Raw genomic sequence first — 6,000 nt, 5'->3', positions numbered from 1 at the left:
ACAATCTGTAAGTACATTTACACCACTATAGATTTTACTGTTTGTTGTGCAAGTTATTTATAAGCCTACATCAATATTTTATCAGCTAAGCATTTCATATGCCTGTTACAGGCCTGTTACATGAATGTAATTTTATATGTATAATTGGATGCTGTACAACATTCCTACCGAGCGGCACCGACTGGCGTATAAGGTCATCTTTTGAAGAAAATGAAGGATTTTGGGTGCGTCTTATACGCCGGAAAATGCGCGACTGAATTGGGTGGTGTGTGGGGGTATACGATGTAACCCTAGCTGTGAAGCTGTCCACAGCTAAATCATTGTTGCTGATTGTCAAAGCTGACACAGTATAAGTGATTGCAAAAGGCGGAATCGTATACGCATTCAGAGGCAAAGCAACATTCTTTCCGTTACGCTCCTTAGCATTTTAATTAAAAGCCAAAAGTCCTACGAGTCTAAATCCTTGTCAGCTTCCATATCTGTCCTCATCTATCCTGCGCTATCTGACATTGCACTTCAAAGAATTCCGACCAAGATGACGCCTTCTCCCACTTTGACTCCCCTTCTTTGTCCTTCTTATTCTCCTTGCTCGATCCTTCTTGGTTCACACTTGACTTGCTATCACACCGTCTTTCCTTTCTCATTGGGGATCGAAGATAATTAGAGCAAAGTAGGTTAATGACAGCTGAGATTTGGGTTGACGACTCGGTCTGGCGTCTGGAAACACGCCTGGAATCCAGACGAGGGCATACAACGTTCTTCTGTTTTACTCCACACGCCGGTGAGCTCCGGGCGCTGCCACATTTATTATCCAGTTACATTTCACGAAACACTCTACAGTTTGTTTGCGTATTTCTACACGACTGTCATCAAATCAATCCTGTGTTCTTCCGTCACGGTTTGGTTCGGTGCCGCCACGTAAAATGGACAAAATCCGACTTCAATAGACAGTGAGGATGGCGCAAAAAAAATCCTAGCCACTCTCGGTGCAAGAATCGAAACGAAGGTGCGGAAAATCTTACTGGACCCTCCGCACCCTGCCCACCACCTTTTCCAGCTACGATTCATGCGCACCAAATCCAACAGACATTTAAGCAGCTTATTACACCGTCACCATTAATTCTCGAAACAGTAACCCAAATAGAACTGTATAGTGACTCTTTGCAAATTTTTTATGATGATACTAGTGCAGCGTGTTCTACCGGAGACAAATTCCTTGTGTGTTCTACATACTTGGCCAATAAAGATGATTCTGGTGTCACCTGGGAATTCATGTAGCTAATCTCCAGGGTATACCGCCAGACTCATATTATCAACTATCCATCTGTATGTGTTTTGCAAAGCTACGTTCCATGCCTTTCCGCTACAGAAGCGAGTCCACCTGACTGTCTTCTTCTGAGCAAAACTCCAAACAAGTTCTCACACTCCCATTTATGAAAGTCCAACTGGCCCCGCAGAGTTGGCACAAAACCCTCCTTTGTCTCATTGGCTCTTGAAGATTAGAATCTGCCGAGTGGCAGAGGAAAGGCACTGGCTATAGTGTGTCCCGCTGAGCTGTGACAGACCACTGTTTACTAAAAAGTCCTACCGCCCCCCCTCTACCCTCTCCGTCATCATTGCTTTCTTTGCGCATGATTCTCACACACAAAAGGGAGTCTTGCTCAGAGCAGCGTGGAAGCCCCCCCCAAGGCAAACAGAGGACAGGACAGAGGGCCATTGATGACCGATGTTTTGACAGGAATGGCGAAAGACATCTCGGCAAGTTGGGTTGAAAAGGACAGATGGAGGAAAGTGGAACGGGGTAGAAAACACCATGCGGATACGTTGATCGCAGTCCAGAAGGATTTGCCTTCTCCACTGAAGATTCTGGGAAGAAAGTAATCAGTCCATGATTGCGGATGGTTGCCGAAGAATAAGAGTCGAAATATTGGTCGCATCCGACTTACGACCGAGTTCCGTTCCGACCAAACGGTTGTAAGTCAAAATCCATTCAAAATGTTGAATAGAGACTCGGAGGCTAAATGACATGCAAACTCCTCCCCCCCGGTGCCATCACACGGTCGATTGCTGTGCGAGAGTGACATGCTGGCTGGCTGGACAAAATTATTGTACGCGTTGCCGGCCTGCTAGCGCGTCAAAATAAAAATAAAAATAAAAATACAAATAAAAAAATGAAAACAAAGAAAAATCACACAAAATAAAAAAACATCAAAACATGAAAAAATGAAAAAAAATAATGAAAAAATAAAAAATAAACATTAAACATTAAATATTAAACATTAACCATTAAAAATTAAAAATCGAGACGAGGGAATACAGAGATTAAAATGGACATTGCTACGCACACACATACAGATATGTCTGTGTGTCATGTCAATCAATCTGTGAAAGCAAACACATTCCTAACACTGGTGAGATTGTGGCAGGTCCACATGCCGTGGAAACCATTTCTTGCGGCTACAGAATTACATTTCACCCCCGAGAATGCCTTATATGCTATCTGTCATTTCACTCTTTCCTCCAGAGGCAAATTGCCGGCATTATCTCTTCAGAAAATAACTGCCATTATCCAGACAATTATCCGCCACTAATAGCCTGCTTAATTTCACTAATTTCATCACTTATTACTGTTTAAGGAAGTGAGTATCAGATAACGTGCATTAGGAGCTGCAAAAGAGAAGCATTTTAGAGATAAAAACTGTGTCAACTGTTCCGAATGGCGCGTTGTCCAATTCGTTGCATGCGCAAAAGCATGTGCATGTGTGTGTGTGTGTGTGTGCGCGCGGGTAAAAGTGGGTTGACCGTGTCAGAAAAGCTGTGTAATGGCGCATTGTCCATTTTGATGCATCTTGCAACTGTGACGGCATGCAGAGGGAGAATGTTGCTTTCAAAGCAGCTGCAATGCACAAACATAGACATATACACACTCATACACACATATACACACTCACATACACACACAAACGATATGAACGCATGCTGTGAAATCCTTTCTACAAAACACAAATTTAATATCCATTCCCATAACAAAACAAGGGCGCGTCGCCTAAGAAGTCGGTCGTAGGAACGATCCAAATTGAACCTCCCCCCCACCATGGCGATTTAGTGAAGGGTTTTGTCTGTTTCATGAAAATAGCTTCTTTGACTCCCCTTTCAAAGCATCTATTTTCTTTCGCGAAGATTTTAACCTCATTGTCGTCAAATTGCTTTGTCATATATTTTGTCATATTTATTATGTTACTTAGTTTTTTTTACTTTATGTAGAGTGAACGCTGGCGCGTGTGGCTGCCGCTGCTCACCCGCAGAAAAAATATTCTGTGACTGTGAAGTGTCCTTAAGAGTTTTGAAAGGTGCTTATAAATGAAATGAATTAATTATTATTATTACAAATTCATATGTCATATGTACCGTTGTTCGTATGTGAAATGTTCGCAAGTAGGGGAGCGTGTTTATGTGTGTTTTTGCTCAGAGCGGCCACCCCAAAAGTACTTTGAAAAATGTGTTGCTCTATCGTGTTATGCTACATTTTGAGCATATGTCAGCGTCAAGAAGGCGCTGAAGAGGACCCAATGAGAAGCGTACTTTTTTTTTTCGCAGTACAAGAAAAAAAAATGGCGTGAAGGGCACATGGAGTGATTTTCAAAGTATGGGGCGTGCGTTCGGATGCGAATGAGATGGCGGTGTTGCTGGAGCCTTAATTACCGGTGTGCTTCTCCCGGTGTCACAGGAACAAAGGTCACCTCCACCTCCTACCGAGGGGCTAATTATTCGGTCATTTCGCGCCGTCTACTGCCATTGCAGGCAGGAAGGGGACCGGAAGTCGTCTTGAAAGTTGGCTTCAAGCATCCTCCTTGCAAAACTTTTCTTCTTTTGATCCAGCATCTTGACTTCACAAAGATAGATAAGATTGCGGAGGCCTTCAAAAATTATGTAGTTTTTTTTTTATGAGAAAAAGACTTTAGCAACCATGTGATCAGTGTATATTCAAATAAATGCATGTATTTATGCACGTGTTTATTTATTCATTTGTTTATTTTATTCATTTATTTATTCATTTTATTCATTCATTCATTCATTCATTCATTCATTCATTCATTTATTTGTATGTATGCATGTATGCAGGTATGTATTTAACTACTTATTTATTTACGGATTTATTGATTTATGTATTGATGCATTATGCATTTATGTGTTTATTTATTTATTAGTTTATTTATTTGTGTATTTATGTACATATTCATTGATCCATTTATTCGTTTTTTTCGTTCATGTATTCATTCATTCATGTATTCATTTTATAAGGATGCATTTTTTGGGGGGGAGGGGTGGGCGTAATATGAGATTATCGCAAAGCCCCACTCCCACCCAGATCCATGCTAAAAAATCCCAGCATCCCTCCCTTCTTGATTGGACGCAGCAGCGCGGTCGGTCACAGCAGGGGGTGGGGGGGGGGGGGGTGAAGCAAGAGATCAGTGCATTTTTCAATCAGCAGCAACCCAATGACATTCTGCCACTGCAATATTTCATCAAATGCTTCCCGCCATCTGTTCTATAAAAATAATAATAATAATAATAATAATAATAATAATAATAATAATAATAATAATAATAATAATAATTAGTCATAGTCGTAGTACCAGTATCATTATGATTATGGTTATTATGACTATCATAATTATGATTATGATTAATAGCAACCAATCACAAAGTGCAGAACAGAGGGGGTGGACATCTGAATGAAAGGACAACTAAATATGTCAAGCTAACACACACACACAGACAGACACGCGCACGAGCACATACAGAAGATGGGCAATTGTTGCCATGGGAACCAGCTGCCAAATCCCAAGTGAGTTGTATTTCAATGTAAATCTGCAGCCTTCCCTTCAAGCCCAAATAGAAATCCACATTCATTTCAGCAGCCACTGTGTGACAATGTCTCCCTCACACCACCTTGCTCCCTTTTCTAACAAGACAATCCAGAAAGCCTTTCAAGGACAACCGACATCATTTTTTTGCTTTCCTACCGACCATCAGAAAAACGTTTTAAAGCATCTAAAATAGCCAAAACACGCAGGCTGATATTTTTAGTCAAATGCAAAACACCAATAAAAATGACTTAGTGTCCAAAACCGACTTCAAAATAAAACCGGAAATGGCCAGTTTCAGAAGGTCCCGCCCCCTTGTTCGTGACATCACGCCAGTATAGTCCTTCACAAACTGCTTTGCTCCAGAATCAAAACAATAGCTTCAGAGAGTTCAGATTGGGAGAAGATGCTTTCTTATTACTCATCCAGTTAAGAATATGAATCAAATAGTTCTGAAGAGGAAAGCATAAATGTAGCTAGCTAGACAGACAGATAGCAACTAGATAGCAATTTTTAACACAGTTTCGGATCATTTTGACCCGAAAACACAAAATAACCAAATGGCTGTTTTCCTACCATCGGAGCTTCCAAACATTGTCAATATCAGTTCATATATGAATGTAATAATTTAGGAAGGATTTTAGGGATAGGTCACATCAAATGAAATTCAGATGTCCAAAAGTCAAGTCGATTAATTTTCCCATGCCTGTTTCTAATTTAAAAAAAAAAGAAAGGAAAAAGCTAATTGGAGACAGAAAATATCCAACCACATCATTAAATTTTACATTTCTCCTCAAGTTCTGTTTTGAAAAGAGTTCCAAAGGGAGAGAGGTCAGATTCCCGTGTTGGCCGTGTTTAGTCCGTAAAGAATTCTCTTCTTCTCCAAAGGAAAATAAATATTGCAAAAGGATCATCTGCGCCGCTTTAAATTTCAAACAACACAAAAGCCCATTCGGAATATCTTTTCAGAGTTCAGGAATTTGACAATGGTTAGCGCTTTTTTGGGGAGGTTAAGCATCAACGTTTGCCAGAGGTTGTGTTTAATTTGTCATTCGTGAGCTTGACGTTCCTCTCTCGGCCTCCCCCATCCAAATTGCGACCCACTCCTCCGCTCTGACATCATTTGCAGTTG

Source organism: Hippocampus bargibanti, linkage group LG14 (assembly GCF_051943395.1).
Source record: "Hippocampus bargibanti isolate YZ-2025 linkage group LG14, ASM5194339v1, whole genome shotgun sequence".
NCBI lineage: Eukaryota > Metazoa > Chordata > Actinopteri > Syngnathiformes > Syngnathidae > Hippocampus > Hippocampus bargibanti.
This window is presented reverse-complemented; position numbering follows the sequence as displayed.